The sequence below is a fragment of the Plectrocnemia conspersa genome, unplaced genomic scaffold (assembly GCF_051122295.1).
Source record: "Plectrocnemia conspersa isolate PC_06_02 unplaced genomic scaffold, ASM5112229v1 ptg000013l, whole genome shotgun sequence".
NCBI classification, from domain to species: domain Eukaryota; kingdom Metazoa; phylum Arthropoda; class Insecta; order Trichoptera; family Polycentropodidae; genus Plectrocnemia; species Plectrocnemia conspersa.
The window spans coordinates 4146874-4165180 of record NW_028277177.1 but is presented as its reverse complement, the minus strand read 5'-3'; the positions used below and the strand labels follow the sequence as shown (position 1 = coordinate 4165180).

The 18307-nt window shown below is 32.3% G+C and overlaps 1 protein-coding gene across 2 annotated transcripts in view; it reads right to left on the bottom strand.

The window, feature by feature from the left end:
- SP1173 (major facilitator superfamily domain-containing protein SP1173) overlaps window positions 1-18307 on the bottom strand; it is a 43094-nt gene that overhangs the window by 18360 nt on the left and 6427 nt on the right. The window contains exon 3 of one of the 2 annotated variants that reach the window (XM_088201248.1): window positions 5640-5686. The exons of the other annotated variant lie outside the window; for it this stretch is intronic. The gene's annotated coding sequence lies outside the window, so the exon portion shown is untranslated. The remainder of the gene's footprint in view (window positions 1-5639; window positions 5687-18307) is intronic. 2 annotated transcript variants of the gene reach the window in all.

The window sequence follows — 18307 nt, the reverse complement described above, 5'->3', positions numbered from 1 at the left end:
TAAATATGACGTAGTGGTGGTGGGTGCACAAAACCGTTTGGCGGACCGCATATTGGAGATCACTGCTTTATATCTATCATTTTGTGCAAAAGGGATGCTGGGAAAACAGACGTGTAAGTGTGTTAGTGGCGCTTATTTATGTATATATATACACGGGGGGAAATGCGGAAGCAATCTGGGGACAAGGGTGAGGGTAGACGTCGAACAGCCGCAGGGTCGTCAGCAAATGAGACGCCAAGCGCTCGAGGCATGTCTGCGGAAATGAGGATGTTATAGTTGTAGATTTGGAAACGATTTTCAATCAAAAACACAAATTTATAATTTTTTTATCAAATAGTAATCGTTATACATAATTTCCAAGCTACCAAGTCAACACTTGTATTGTGTGATTGAAGTAAATTTACGCGCATTTACTAATTTGCTAGGTACAAGCAAATTTACACTAATACTGTTCTACCTAAATTAGTACGAGTTTTTTTTATTAATATTGAAAATATTTATAAGACGGCTTTCATATATTATGTCACAATTTTAGGAGGGAGGGTCAGCGGAATTCTGACAGTGTGAAACAAACAGAAGTCTGGCTCATAACATCTTGTGACATATGGGGGGGGGGGGGAGTAAATTCATGAAAAATCTGTGACATAATTTATAGAAGTCGCCTAATAACAACTGATAATAACTTTATATTTTTAAATATTCCTTCAGCGTTCTATGTTAGTGTATGTAATACGCATACTCTAAAAAGTATCGGAAGGCTTAGAAGACACATAGTGTATTAAAAAATAATTTGTTTGAATATTTTTGTAAATCATAAGAGGTACATACATATACATCGCTTGATTATTGAGTCGTGAGATAGGGGCGTAACGCCATTAATGCGAGTTCTTTTGTAGCTATATAATTTCCCGACTGTTAATAAATCGATACTTCCTATGAGTTTCTCTAAATAAACTGTATTTGTTTTTTGTTGTGTAATGGCCAAAATATGATAGCTTTGGTTCTATCGTGTATAAATTGCGCATGCGCGAAATTGAATGTGAACGTCAAAAAAAACTGATAATACTATTTTTAATTCGGTACAATGTGTATTTTTAACAATGAATCCGCGGAAGAGTCGTCCTTGTGCCACATATGCCTACGCTATTATATCCTCCCACGTTTTTATGGACCAAGACAAAGTGAAGTCACACGGAAGCGAAACCGCAAACTATGTTAATTAATTCCTAAGAATTTTCACGGAATTCCTAGTGTGGTGCAAAAACGATGTCTCGCTATCGAAAGTGATCGAAGAGACGGAAAGTAAAACGGTATCAGATGTCATTAATGGATGCACTTAACATTTGACATTTGCGCGCACCGCCATATTTTTAATGTCATAAGCGAACATTTTCCGACCATAAATAAACGGCGAACATTGCAATTCAATTATGTATTATGAAAGAGCACTTTCATGAAAATAATTAAATTATTCAATTTAATTAAGATTAATTCACTTAAAACAATAGATGTTTTTAGAAACGCCCTCTTAGTATCATTTAGTACTAAAATTATTAACACTTTTAAAAACAGTGACTCCGGTAATTTATGCGCGTCGGAGATAGCAATTCGTGTCGGTTAACACGTGTTCTTTTTTATTTTCACGACGCACACGTAGCTGGTTTTTATTTTAATTAATTCGATGGTGTTTATGGATAGTTTTGTAAGTGCTGTGCTATAACTGGAATAAGGTGACCAAATTTTCTGGTTTGCGGGACAGTTTTAGATTTAGCGGTACTCTTCCCCGTTCTACTTTAAGCTGAATCTCTGCTTTCCGCTATTAATATATTAAAAACTGCATTCGAATGACTGAGAGACAAAGCATGGAATTTTTCGTTACACAGTATTTTACGACAAAATACAAAAAAAAAAATCGTTTTTTTAAACAAAATTTAAATTCATCCATCCCCTTTCAAATTTCTACAAATAAAATAATTTTTAATTTCGAATTGAAGAATTAAAATATTAACAGCACTCTTAACAAAACCAATAATACGCGCTATAGGCTACAGTGTAGAAAAATTACGCCAAACGCTAAAGAAGAGCTGTTTTCCGGAATTAAGAAATCACGCGACCTTTCTCAATCAACTCGTAAATTCCTAAACTTGTTTACGCGGCTCTAAATCGTAGTTTACGACCATAACGTATAGCAGAGTTTTAAATACACCTTCTCTTCGAAAGGGGAGAGGGGCTTTATTATTAATTTGATATATTTATCCTATTTCATCGCGTCACGTTTGACGATGATCGATGACTTTTGAACGCCATAAATCTGAACTCTATCTCACGGCGTAATTTATGAATTAGCTAGTGAAAACAATTACCGTTAACGGTTAATGGAAAATGATAATTACTCAATATACGCCCTGTGTCACTAAAACCTGACACCGGACCCATTCCAGGATCTTGCGTTAACATCCGGAGCGCGTGCCCCGCGCTAATTAGCCGATGACCCTCTCACCTGGGTCCCAAAGGGCAACACTGGTGACCCCCGATCGCATTAATCGATAAAGGCCACTCTTCCGGATTAATGGATATGTGGAGCGTTCCAAATATATATACCTTGTCGGGCTAAATTTATGGAGTATGATGTGGTTGCGAATAAATGCTAATCGCGTGAATTTAAAATTAAGGCGATAATGGCAAGGCCGCACATCGCACCCTAAAAACCAACCACAGACACCATGGAGCACCCTTAATGACCCTTTGTTCTGATAAGATTCAGTGTTTTACCCCTCTTTGAGTAATAAATATCGACCCCTGGTGGAATAAGGTAGTGGCATGGAGTGCACCAAATATACTAGTAAAACCGTTTTGAATTTTATGGAATTATTCGTATATAAAGATAATTTATAAAGCGCTTAATCATGATAAAAATATAAATAAAAGTTTGACACGAACGCTTCCGTAGTTTTGTAGTTATAAATTAACATGAATGTTGGGGCCTGTGAAGTTGTTTCATGAACAAGTTATATGATATTTTATGAATAAACTAATTTGGATTTTATTATGTGGAAACATAAATTTGTGAAGCATTTCTTTATTTAAAAATATGCTATCTAGATATAAATTAAATTGTACATTTTTAATAAAATAAGAAATAAATAAAAATAATATATACATATGTACTACTGTTACAAACTTGATCGAAAATAACGTACTGTGCATAAATGAGACTGCCAGGACCACCCTTAATCGTTGCATCGAAATTAGTTATTATTTTATATTTACTTCCTTCGATTTTAACTTGAACTAGAGCGTTGTGAGCTTAGAACATAAAATAATAGAGCAGTTATGCATTTACGCGTCGAAATCTATTAACGGGGAATTTACACTAAAAATGTTTGACCGTACTTAAGCAAAAAATTATGGTTACAGTCTAATTATTGTTGTCAGATTCACATAAATTCGAACTGTAATTCCACCTGTTACGACCTGAAGCATGCTAAAATATTTAATAAAATTTGTTTTTGGCAAAAACAGAGATTTAAAGAACTAAAAAGGACCGTAGATTCTTCACATGCCAGAACCTATCATCGCTTCCATTCAGAACTTGACTTTAAAATTTACACTTCGGCTTCGACTTGGTACTAAGCAGAGCTACACTGAATCGACCAAGCCAACTAGGAGACCCAGCACTCTGGCGGTAGCAGCATAGCATAGCATAGTTGTGATTTAAAATAATTTGTAAAATATTAAAAGCATGCATAGAAGTGCAACTGCTTAACTTTCTGACTATATGAAAAATTATATGCTTATCTACTATACTGGTTTTACAAATAAATATTTGATTATTTTTGAGAAAATTTGGAGTGTAACAATTAAACACAGTCAATATGAGTAAAAGAGTGATGACGATGGAAGCTATAAGAAAAAAATATATAACGAAGAAACCCGCATTTTTCGATTAAAAATCGCTTTATTGTGTTTGTTTTTACCTTGTTCAAAATATGTTTTGAATACATCACTAAAATACACAAAGAATCATATATTTAAATAAGGGGTGAAAATCAGGGTCGTAAGTTCAAATATTTTATTTATTTTGTCGGGACCATCCGTAATAGTTTGAAAGAATTAGTCACCATGACTTGCTAAAAGGTTCTCATAAAACTAATTGATTTATATTTTTTTCGTCGGCGTAAAACACACGATTGCGGATCTGAGCGGACATCCATTGAATAGTATCTCTTAACAGTTTTAAAGAACTTGCATAAAAACTGTGCGAAAGGGAAGCGTCTCCATAGAATGACAACGTGTTACCGTTACATTAAATATTTATTAGACAATAACAAATAGCTTGGCTTTGTCTGTTGTTATTAGTCAAAGGATCGAGAGCTGGGAGAGACGTTATACTTCCTCTAATTTTGATATATAAGCTAGAATACGATCGTACTGAATCACTTGCTTCAGACATTTCAGTCAGGAACTTCACACAGAGCCACAACTTTGCTCCCGACTTTAAATAAAAGAACCAAACTCACACTAAGCGGAGCAGACGACCGATAAAAGACCTCGTAGTCGTCTTTATTCCGTCAACCAGGTCCAGGTAAAAAGTCGCCAGAGTTTAACTCGATCTTAAAGATGATTTTTACCAAGCTGACGATGTCACAGTTAATAAATAAATTACTATCTAGTCTGATTTATGCAAAAAAATATATTAAAAAAACAGTTTGTTGAACTAAAAAAATTAAACTTTTTGCAACCATAGAGAAGATAAAGGCAACATCGTTAAGTGAGTTGAAGATTATAGTGAATGTATAATAGTAAACGCTGGCATATGTGTATTATATCTGATATACTATTATGAAGGGGACACTATTAATATTAAATAATAAATAAATACTTTTTGATCAAACCTCTTCGACACGAAGACAATTAAAATACTTTTACTAGCATTTGTATTTTGATAACATCTTAACGTTATATGTCAATAACTTGAAAAATATCAATCAAACTTGGATAGATTCACTCTTTATGAGAAAAATATATACACAATGCCTCTATTATACATTTTTGTATATTGTGTAAATATATTTTCATGATCGTGTACAACCACTGAAAAACAGTGTACGCAATAACGATCTATTTTCCCCACAGTGAGGGGAGTTTTCATAACACGCTTTTGGAAACTGTTGGGTGTGTGATAGAAGGAGGGCTAAATCGTGTATAAAATACGTTTCTACCTATACATATAAAATTACCAAGCACTTCAAAGGCATGGTCCATTCTTACTACGCAATAAATACGCACTGATACAATAGCAATCGAGATATTAGATCTAAGAGCAGTTTCTTAAAAATAATTTAATTGAAATTGAGTAATGGCGAAGGTCACACCTTGATTCAACCGGTGGGTCATGGTGGCATCGATCCGAGCTACTGTTGCTCTAATTTGAAACTACGGTCGTTACACCCTGTGCCATCCCACCGTGAAGGTTTACGAACTGTGGGGTGTCCGATGGAATAATTGGACTATGAGCAAACAAAGGTTGGGATTTTAAGGGTCATCCCCCTGATTGCAGCAGAAATAAATGGTATACGTTTTATCATTATATTGAAGAATCCACAAGTTGGAAAATATTATTATTATTCAATTCTCACCTGAATCGAGTCGATGAAATGGTTGAACTCTTTGATTTCTAATGTATCTGAAAACAACAATAAAAACTTTTAAGTATACATAAAAACGTAGCAGATAATATTGATGTTATAAGGTTTTATTTTTATTTATTTGCCGCATGCTAGTTCGCGTGTGACATTGTGTTCTTTTAGATTTATATATTTTATTATAAACTCATAAATTAACGTGTCTTTTAAATAAAATATATAAACTCTACACGATTATTGTGAATTTTTCGTTAGGGTCCGTATGTTATGGCAGAGTATTGAGGCTTCAGATGTTGCAACTTTGTGCTTGAACGTGGGCTTAAAATTTTTATTTGAGTAGCTCAAGAAAGCATATTTTAACCTCACCTTTCTTATTTGTATATCAGCGAAATGCTTTTAAAAAATATGCAATCGACTACTAGTTTTATTGATATGCTGACAACGCAGCTTGCTATATGTCATAACCTCATTATAAATCAACTCTAAGAAGTACTATTAAAAATAATTAGGGCAAACTTGAGACGACATCCAAGGGAAAGTATAAAGGCTATAGTTATTTGCGCCGCCGGCGTTATATTTGGACGGATTAGGACCACTCCTTCCATGTGGACTTAAAAAAAGAAACGTACTGTTCATACAAATGCAAGCGGTCGGTTGATTATGCTTAACATGTACCCAAGTAACATATGCCAAATAACAGCTTTGCCTGCTCTTTAGCTGTATAAATAATAGTCCTTATGCAAAATAATTATTAAAAGATATGTTAAATAGGCAATTTCCGCCCCAAAGCATCGCATTGGCCAGACGGTCGAAAATAGGAGAGAGCAAAGTATCTCTCCGAACTAAATAGGGCATATAAACGCGAACATAGATTAAATTCAACACTTCCTTTTAGATATTTCTACTACTTCGCTTCCGACTTGGGACACACGAGAGTTCAGCAAAAGTCACACAAGTGGAGCTACGCTGAGTAACGAACAAGACAACACTAAGAATACCGAGGAAGCAGCTGCCTAATACTTGCAGCTACGAAGTCCAAAATCAGAGAGTTCAACCAAATCTTCGGATACGTTATAGATACTATGTGAGGCAGACAAGGAAAAGAAAACAATACGTATCTATACTATCTATACTATTAGCGATTTTCTTCTTTCTTGTATATTTTAAAAGAATACCTTATTAGGATGATGATTTGTCAGAAAATAAACCAGAAAATGGAAGCGATCGATGAACATGTAGACAAATAATGATGTACAAAAGCCAAAAAAATGCATATCACCAATATATTTTGTTAATAGATTTCTAACGTCTTAGAAACACTAGTTATTAATATGTGCACGAGAATAGAATAAAGCGATGTACAATAACAAGCTGGAGCGAAGACAGCAATTTTAGAGTGAAATAAACATACTAAGATGTGATGGATGTTAGAAGATTTAAAGTGGATGAGTGTGAATGAGAATGTGAAATTGAACGTATTGATGTTATTTATTAGTTACTACCAATATATTTTAAAGGAATACCAATACATATAAAATTTATACGTCTTGTATATTTAAATAATACTCACTACCTAACAGGTTACCTCAATGCGTCACAGTGATCAAAAACAAAAATAACAAAACAAAATAAAATACTAAATAAAAAATACTAAATTCAAACGAAATGAACAGAATGTTAAGCCAGATACCATGACAGCGTATTAAGAAGCTGGATGTCTTCGCCGAAACTGCTATGAAAATTTGTTGCATATTTGCAGCGTTGATCGAGGATGTTTCGAAACTTAAAGTTAATAATTTTATAGAATAGAAGCATTGTCTACAATAATTTTTAGTATTTTTAAGAAATGCTTGGCCATGTATAAGTTTATACGAGAACAAAGCGCGTCATAGCCTAAGGCGCTGTAATACATAAAAAGATAATAACCGTTACTACTTCATATAAAGGTGTCATGGAAATTCTCCCGGGTTTTCTTATCCATCAAAGTATATTTAGTCTTAAATTAAGCATCTTGCTTAAATATTGCAACAGATCCTCTCGAATGTAATTCCCAGATCTTTAGTAACTAATCTCTCTAACCAGTTTATTTTACCCAGATAAAAAGAAAACTCCACTGGAAAACAAACATAATCTTACAGATTTTCTTTATATAATTTCTGAACAATTTTCACACACCGAAACTGAACTGCGTCACAATCGAAACATGCAAAGTGAAAATATCGATTTGCTGACAAATTTTTAGGGGTAGTACTTCGCATTTTATTTCTAAGAACATGTCGTGTTTCGCAGTAGTTTGCTCGCAGGTTTCTACCGTATTTTTTAATACCACTTTGATTGATGCTTTAGATTGGGATTTCGTGCAGCCTCTTCATGAATATTCAACCCCACGATTTTTTCGTATTATTTATGGTTAAAGAGCGCGCGTCTAATGGCAAAAAAGTTCTTAATTAAAACGATCATAAGGACCATGGGACGCGTAATAACAATAAAGATAAGCAGTTTAGGTTCGCTCCGTTAGAGTAGTCTAAAAGTGGATCAGAAAATATGTGGAATTCTTCAGATTTTAGTATATAGTCAGTAGATATTTGTGGAGCGAACGATGGTGTCCACGTGTCTTCATCCCACAGTGTTGAAAATAGACTTTAAAGTTGTTTTTTAAACGCTATATCCATAAATCTGGATCAAACAGTACTTAATATATACAAATATCAGATCTGCGTGTTACAAACATTAAATTTAATTAATTAAAAAATATGCTAATAAATAATAAAACAACTTAATTGTTCTCTCTTAACTAATAAAATAATTAACCAATTGGCATATGAAAATTATAATAATGTAAAAATGATATAAATAACCAAATGACTAATAATTCTTTAAATACAAATGTTGTAATCTAATAAGTTATTGTTTTTCAGTGAAATAACCCCATATTTTCTATCTTCGGGTCAATATTTTTTAATAATAATTATTTTGTTTTTAGATGTGACAACACAGTGTCTTGAAAGGCATATCAATCAAGATAGAGTCCGGTTATTTTCATCGTCCGTGTAATTTTAATTAAAAAAGGCAAACTGTTGCAATCGACCAATTTTAACCAATCAGAAAAGTAATAAAATGCAAATTAAGGAATTGAACCAATTATACAAGCCGAATAGAAATTGTAGCTTGAATCCATTCATAAAACTCTGCTTCTATCTGTATAAAGTTAATAACTTCGATCTTGCTCTAAAATGTTAATAACTTTATATTACATCTAATCAACGTGCGCATTCAAGTTAAATGTGATTAGTAGATAAAATATTAAACCAAAGAATCTACATCGTATATAAACGAGCAAAATTACTTAAAAACAGTACTACGGAGCATCTGTTCACACACATTACACACTTTCATCCGCGAGAATGACGATGTGTAAACAAAGGGTTGATCAAATATACAAATGCATGTAAACAATCAATGAAATGTTTATTTTTAATGTTTCTCACATATTACATCCCAATAATTACACGTCGACGTATTTATTTGAGCGTCGATAAAAAATTGTATATTTTATCACAATCCCCCTTTTATATATTAAACAAATTGTTCTTAATAAATTGCAATATTTTTCGTCAAAGTTTACACAGCCATAAATCCAGAGGGTTAAATACCCCACTGGGCATTTGTCACGGAATCATAAAGTAGGGGTACACATAGTCCGCAACAATGTGAATCCACGACGCTGTGGATTATTACCGGCTATGAGAGCACCCTTATTTGAAAATACTAAACGTAAAACACCCCAACGCAATGGAGACTTCTTATTCTATTTAATGTCATACATAACTTATGCGAATCTAATTTACAACGTGCAGTGAAATAAAGCTTTTCTCTTTTGCAATGACGTTGGCAGCACTGTAAGTGATTGATCTATGGCCAAAATACGAGCGTAAACATACATATATTTTAATTTTATTAATAAATAATATATATATAATGATATGATTTATTTATAATATAAGGGTAATGGTACAATATTATAAATATAAAAATATGCATTTCATCGCCGGTCTTTGTAACGACCCTAAATTTATAAAATATTATATTTCCATTGTGCATTGCTTCCCTTTTATGAAATTGTAGGGTATCCGAATAATGATCGGTGGGAAGTATAAAGTGCTTAGAGATTTATGTTCGTTATATATAATATAATAATTGGATTAATTTTTAAGAAATGTTATTTAATATTATACATTTTTTTAAAGAAATATATGGGAGATTGAAATTCTAAGAAATTGTTTTATTTTATAACATGTGAGGGAAACAAATATAAAATCTTTACAATTGCAAATTATTTTTTATTATAGAACCAAGACTAGGGACTATATTTCTCGTTTATGAGACTTAAGTACCCGATACATTTAAATCATCTAAATCAGTCAGCTTTGTCAAAAAATCGTAAAATTTCATACTGCACACGACAAATTATATTTTGACGACATAAAACAAAATAATATGATTTCGGTGTACGCTTCCATTATTTAGTACAAATCCTGAGTGAATATATGTATGTGCTTGTAACGTAATGTACGTGTATCACGTAATCTTTAATTTATGGGTTCTTCATATAACTTCAAATACTATTCCACTGTCGCAGTAGTAACTGTTTAGTTACTACTGCGACTATCTTTCATTAAGAAGGAGCTCGAAATGCATGTTCTATTTTTACTGCAGAATGAAAGCTCGTCTAATAAGTAAAGTTTTGGAAGATTTGCGATGAAATAAAATAATAAAAATGTTCAGTGTCTAAAAGAATTGATCATCACTCTTTTCGCAAATGTAATCCATAGATGTCATCCCCCAATCACATGCAGACTGAACGAGTCTTATCACACTGGATGAGGTCAGCTGGATGAGTTATACGCAGTCGTCTCGTGTCGTCATCAATATATAAAAACGTTGCTGTCACGGCATTCTCATGCTGAAGTAGTCACCGCATATGCCTGCGTGCATGCTCCCTGATTTGAAGCCAAACTGTCAATACGAAATTAGCTGCTTGTCTTCAAGTAATGGTTTAAGAGAGAAGCTATATCTGGCACTGTTAAATGACATTTGCAGTCGTTTTTTCTGGTTTTGATTTTGTGAGGCTTATTTATATATTTATTTATTGATTCATAGTTGCAAAATCTTAGTGGCACTTTGATAACACTGATGTGACGGCGGTGGAGACCTCGACGGGTAGACAACGGCTGGTGGTGCCTCGTTTACTCGCATATATTATAATAACAAATATAACTACAGCGGCTCAATCTGTGTGTAATTGCCACTTACCACTATCCATCCGCCAAAATTTCACAATCTCTTCAACTATCTTATATTGCTTAGACACATATTTCAACCTAAAATAAGGGTGTTCGAATTTGGGAGTTTCGCAAAAATTTAAACAGGATTTGAATAATTGATACTACTTATTTGTGAGACAATTACAGTAATTTTCTGTGATGTTCACCGAGTGTACATCTATTATATGAATATCTCTAAAAATATGTAAACCTAGTTACCTTAATCTACAGCGTTGTGAATTTATAATTTTACAACTAAATTATTAAGAAAAGCCAGAAAAATACTAATATATAGTTCATAACGGAATCGACGCCATATTTTTAATAGTCACAAAATGGCGTCCCTCGTTTCCGCTTTTAAACATCCGCATCGGCTACAATCAAAAAGCTTTTTCATTAGCAATTCTGTATGCATAAAGACGGAACCTTTGTCAACGAACTATCACGCCTCGAGTTTATCGCGAGATATATCACGAGACTCCATAATTGATATTGGATATGCAAACGAAGCGAACAATCATGATTGGGTTTTATAATCGCTAGGTGCATACGGCGCAAAGCGCATGCGCGCATCGAATATTATTTTCAGGGGAAGTCGGCGGTCGTAAAAGGTTGTTTTACGGGCAATGACTTTTTTATATTGTATTTCAGTTACGTGCAATATATCAAGCGTTGGCTGCAAGGGTGCGATATGCAAATGATGAAATTATATGTTCGGGTTCGATGATTTCAAAATAGAAAATGTTCGACACGTGCATGTGTTTTTTAAAGTATTGCGATAATTTGATATGCGTGAACTTGGTCCAAAATGTCAGACACGCTTTGTTAATTTTTGACAGATTTGGCCACAACGTCACTTTTGGTGTCGTTGACTATAAAAATATTGAATTTCCTCGATATCATATAATGAATTAAATATTATTTCGAAAGTGTCTGTATTAGTTCTAAAATATAATATAATATTTAATATTGACGAACTTAAAGATTTCCTATAAAGAACTTTCAAATAGCTAAAATAATGGTATTCAATATTTCCCTTATGTTTCTGTAATGGCAATATACTTTTATCAACATAGATAAGTTATACTTATTTTTATGTAGTATATCTTAAAACAACTATGTTTTGCTAAATTTACACTTGTGCTTCTTTATTTAAGAGCCAAAATTTAAAATCTTATATATTTTATTGATAAATTTATAATTAATTACGTTTAAAAAGTTTTCTATTCAATTTAAATTTTAAATTTGTTAGGTAAAACATAAAATAACACAAATAATGTGGTTTTAAAAATTATCGTAGAAAATCGACAGGTGCAAACTTTACCATCCTTTCGTGCTTCCTTTTCAATGCAACAACCAACGTAATTGATTGAGTGTTTGGGCGCATTGCTACTTTGTGAAAGTGAATGCGCTATGCTTGGTCTTATCTTAAAAAATTGCTGAATTTCGTTACCTGAATAATACACAGATATTTAGTTTTCCATATACACTTTCTCCTGTGTTATTATGCTCGTCTTCAATAACGTTAAAACTGGCATGCTTTCCTCTTAAGAATAATTATTATATCACAACCACAGAACAGAGAATATAGTCACAACTAATGAAAAAAAGTGTTATTTTATTTATTCTCTAAACTTATTATTGTACTACAAGCATACGGAGCTTCAATATTAATACAGATATATCAGGAAGCACTGCTAAAAGCTGATTATTACCATTGAGTAGCAGGAATACAAAATCGCTCCTAGGCTGCTTATATTATATATGTAAATATATACATCAAGGGTACACGATCAAACATGTTTTTTAGACCACTGGAGTAAAGTGAGTCACTATTCACGTCAAACATTAAAGGAACACATTAAACTTCACGAGGTAACTGGTCGATGAACTTAGTTGATATTACACATCGACTCTTGCAAAAATTATCGACCAGTTTGCGTTTCTTTCTGCACACTCAATAATATTCTCGTGTTCTGAATCTGCAATTCTGTAATTGACGAACCAGCTTTCGGAATACGAGTACATATTATACATACGTAAATACATACGCGATCAAATTCGATGAATGACTCGTTACTTTTTTCAATTCAGATTCCAAATTAGAAGCCATTGACTATTATGCACGTGTCTCATCGTCAATCGTGACATCACACACGAGGAGTAAATTAAACATATCAAACGTCAATTATAAGATTGAATTGGTGCTTTTATTTCGTTCGCCTTATATAGATACATTGAAATTTATGGGACATCGGGATGTTTGAGGTGGAATTTTGAACTATGTAATGTTACAGGATAACACTTGAACGTAATTAGCGACGAAATGGCACTCGTTGTGGTTTTACTATGCATTTTTTTATATTTCGAACACATGCCGTCACGTTTCGAGGTCACAACACTCGATTGTGTGGGGTCACGGCGTTGTGAGCTCGAACCTCAGGGGAAAATAGCTAGAGCACAATGGGTAGGTATCCAGCTCTAAAGACCGAACAGTCTAACGATATTAGGGTTGTCAAGCGCCTGTTATATTATAAATGCATTACACTGATTTAATCTTAAATATATATGGAGAAACCATAACAAAATGTATTAGAAAAACGACCACCAATGGTGCCTATGGAATTTATAAAATTAGATGGCTTGTCACGTGCGAATTGTTGATTGAATTATTCTAGGAAAAGCTTGAATGTTATTCTGAAGACCATCTGGTAGTGCCTCGCCTATCTATTTAATCGATTATAATATAGTTTGAGGGTCAGAAAAGTGTGGCTCGCGAGCCACATACGGCTCTAGTAGCTTTTCATATTCTTATGTGTTTTTGTTTGACAAAACAGCTTTGTTAAATTAACACTTTTTATTGGACAATAGTGTAGAAATCTATACAATACATATTTTTTGTTTTTGTATATCTATTTACTTTTGAACGAAAGATAAAATTATACTAAAATTTAACAGTTTTATGTATCGGAAAAATATTGTAAAATTATGTAGTTAATTTAAAACACGACGAAGAGAGAAGTGACTTCTTCAAAAGGAAATATCAAAAAAAAAAAATTCTGTTAGCTAATTTTTGCTTAGCATGATATATACTTCAATAAGTATTATATATAAGTATACTTTAATAAGACCAATTAATATTGGACAACATAATAAGTTTATTGATTTTTAGAAACATGACATCAAGTTAAACTAAGCGTTTCTACCTCATATAGCTACTACTTCGTGACTCATAAATAAACACAGATGTAATTGATATCAACATATTTTTTTTCTGATCTTTTTTCACACGTCGAACAATACAAATAACATTGTTACTCATATATTTTCTTACATTCGGAAAGCGACCACAAGGTTTCGCTTGCACTGCACGCCGTCGTCATTTGGACAACGAATAACATTATTGTTATATAGCTCTCCAAAATATCTAGATCATTGTGATGTTTACATTTGCTTTATTTTACAACGTCTCTGAAACAATTTATGTTAAATTGCCTAATTATATTTAATATAAATATAAATGGCAACCCTAACTAATGTAATAAAAAGTTTTTAATAACATAAACTGCGTAGGTGTACTTTTGCGACCACGTTCTTTACAACCAATAATATAAATTTATAAATAGTGATGACAGCGGTAATAAATAAACAATGGCTAATCCATGTATTTTAGGATTTTCCATGTGGCAACACATGGCAATGTTGGGCATCTTTAGGCTGCCAGGTCAGATTGACAAATGCTAAAGGTCGAGTATCGTACTAGCTGGGAATTTAATTAGAGTAATTTATTTTCTTTTTTCTCAACGATCGCGACATGCGTGTCTCATTATTTTCTATGCACGTTCTTTTAAGCGCTTTGGCCAACGGCAAGGCGAATTATTTCCAAAAAAATAACAGGAGAAACAATGGCGAGATATATGTATGTACCTACTTATGGAGCGTTGAATAAATTAAAAACTGGTTTTGAAACCGATTACGGTCATTTTTTGCTATCGCTTTCATGGGACTCCTCGTCTATATGCTCTTGCACCGTTTGCAATATTTTGACATTAATAAGAATTTTACTTTTATTTTATAAAAAAAATATTTTTATTTTGTAAACATCAAAAAACATAGTCTTTATTCAAGTCAATGTTTCAATTTAAAAAAATAATAGTTCTCTTCTGTGCTGATATATTCTAATATATTAGTATTTGTGTTGAATGCTACAAAACGTATAACTTATAAAATAATAGGGCGAAACAAAATATTATTCTTAAAGAAGAACTTTGATATAGGAGAAAGTAAAATAATTTCAAAAAAGGGAAAGCAATTTAAATAACACAATAAATTGTTTACTAATCTTATTGTATTACCCATAAGCAGCAAATTAAAAATGTTAAAACACTTTTATGTTACCTAAGTATTTGTAATCATTCATATTACAAATTTCTTCTAGATGCTAATTTAAATTTGCAAATTAGGCGACTTTGCTGAAGAAACAATAGGTCTTATTTAAAATTTATATATACATAAGTTACATCGAATCCATGAAATTGTTTATAATGTGAAATAGCTAAAAAATTGTCCAATTCATGAAAAGTGCAAGCCCGTTGCTTTTTTCATGAATTGGGCAAATTATTTGCCGAATGCGTGATTTGGGCAGGAATTGTTTTGCTTATTTCATGCAAAGTGTGTGGTGTTTTTCGTAACTAAACCAAATGTCTTATGATTATATAAAAATAAATCAATCATTAACTACAGTGATATTCATCTTCATTTAGGATGTCAAGCAAGGCTAGAACTATATATATGACGATGTACAAATTTTATTAACAGATTTATTTTCACGATTTATATAGTGTGTGTATGGTCGATTTTTAATCTCTTATGGTGTAATTATTAGACAGATGGTGCGATAGTAGCGCTCACGTGGTGTTTTTTGTAACTAGACCAAATGTCATTTGATTATCTTCATTTAGAATACCAAAAAGTCTAATATCATAAATATGACGACGTAAAAATTTTATTAACATGTATTTACACGATTTATATAGTGGGTGTATTGTCGGTTTTTAATCTTCTATGATGTAAATGCTAGACAGGTTAGGTGCGAGCGAGCGTAGGTCAGAACAGGGAATACCACATGATTCGTTGCAGAGAGTAGGTGTTCACTGTCTCTGGCCAACGCTCGCTCGCACCTAAGCAGTTCATAGTTACACGAAAAACTTGTTACAGTTAATAATTATTATATTTCATTTAATTACAATATTTCTGGCAATCTCCTAGTATCAGCCGATAATACGAGGATTGACATTGCCTAGATTTCTTTAAATTTATAATTAATATAATTTCGTGAGGCATTATCATTAAGCATTTCGTACTATACGGTCAGTTAGGACACTGATAATATCGTCGCAGTTAGCTAGCAATAATAATTATTTTATGTCATGGTAATAAGTATAATATATCAATAAATCTAGAAGTTGGAGTTGCCGAAAGTTTAATTAGAAGAGCTCGAAAACTCATCACACATATTACAATAAACTTTAAGCCAATATAAAATCGACGGCATTAGTGGGATTCATTGAAATCTGACAATTTATAGTACTATACTACTTCATATTTCATGATTAAAACGAAATGTTCTAGAATTTAATTATGTCATGAAAAGACATTGTTTGATGCTCAATGGAAAATGAACCTCAAAAAATCTAACTAGATCTTCGATATGACTACTATGTTGCAGTGCCACTGCAACCATTGTATCTGTATCCATTAAATGAGCAAATTATGTAAAATAAGATAGAGTCTAAAAATATAGTTCCTTTTATATAATGACATATATTGTCAAAAACCTATTCAAAATCAGTGTAGATTACATCCACATTTATTACAAAAATCAATATTTTAGATTATAATATTTATAAACAAATACTTGTGGTATTATGATGAGCAATGAAAACATTATCTGAATGACTGGAGCGTGACTCACATTACGATAATAAATCCATCTTCGTTTCATTCAATCGGTTAAATATTTTAATAGACACGTTCATATAATAAAACCGCAAACAATGCCGGAGTGTTTTGCGGTTAAATCGGCCGATCGTGACCAAAAGCGCTAAACGAATTAAGATCGAAGCTAACCTTTTTAGTATTAGATGTGAATCTGGAAGGATGAATTGTCGTGTTATAAATCATAGAACAGAAGAGTTTGAAAAAACTAGTTGTTGGTCCATTAATGTGCCGAGAACACGAGCCTAAAGGATAATACGATTATGGAATCCGATCGGAAAGATAAAAAAGTAACATGAAACGAAGAGAGTCGTTTATTATTATTTTTAGAGAAGGGCAGGTAGACTGGGTTCTATCGGTGACGGTGCTTTCTGAATGCTAATGGATAGAGGTACAGATTGGAGAAGAGCCACGTTGAATTCAATAGGAATCGCACGAGAAAAGGGTAAGACTATAGCTAGATTTGGGTTTGTTTTGAATTAATTTTAGCAGTCAGGAAATCCGATAAGAGTTGTACCTGCGTTCAATGTTATACTGTGAAAAAATTACATAATATGATGGTTTATTTTAACGTAACGTAATTTCATGCTGGTTAATTAGCGTATATGATTTGAAAGAGGCTGTTTCATTATAATTAATTATAATTATTATATATACATATATGTATATGAGTATTGTATGATATTTTTATTTTATACAAGTATTGAATACTTACTACTTATTATTTATAAACCAGTTTTGTTTGTTCAGCTTTTTAAAAATACCAGCGATGAGTAATTACCATGTGTTAAATACATTTTTTTCCATTCAAAAATACCTTTCAAAGAATATAAAAGACATAACTAATATACATATTAGTTATACACGATATGTATTATATTAACAGCAAAAATATATTTATTTAATACAAAAATTATCCCTCCCTTTTTTAGATAAATAAAATGAGCGTGCATTATAAATAATACAATTAAGTGTTGTATATTGTGTATATATATAATTTAATAAATTATATTTTTTATATCATATTTAAGAGTAATTTTCGCGAACGCAATTTCCGGCATTTTTTTTATATTTTAACAGCTCGTTACATCGAATCATTTAGTTACCACGTGACTCGTAAAAGCGAGTGAATTTCGATACATTATTTTTCGGGGCGTTCGTTGTTTTAATATTTCGCCGTCTGAAATAGAATGTCCCAGTTCGACTGGAATAACAGTAAAATAAAACAGATGTATGACGTAAAAAAGGTGCGACTGTAACGTAGTAAAAAAACTACTGATTAATTCATTATGATAATTCTCGGAATCAAAATATACAAATTCGGGTGAATTTTGTAACAAA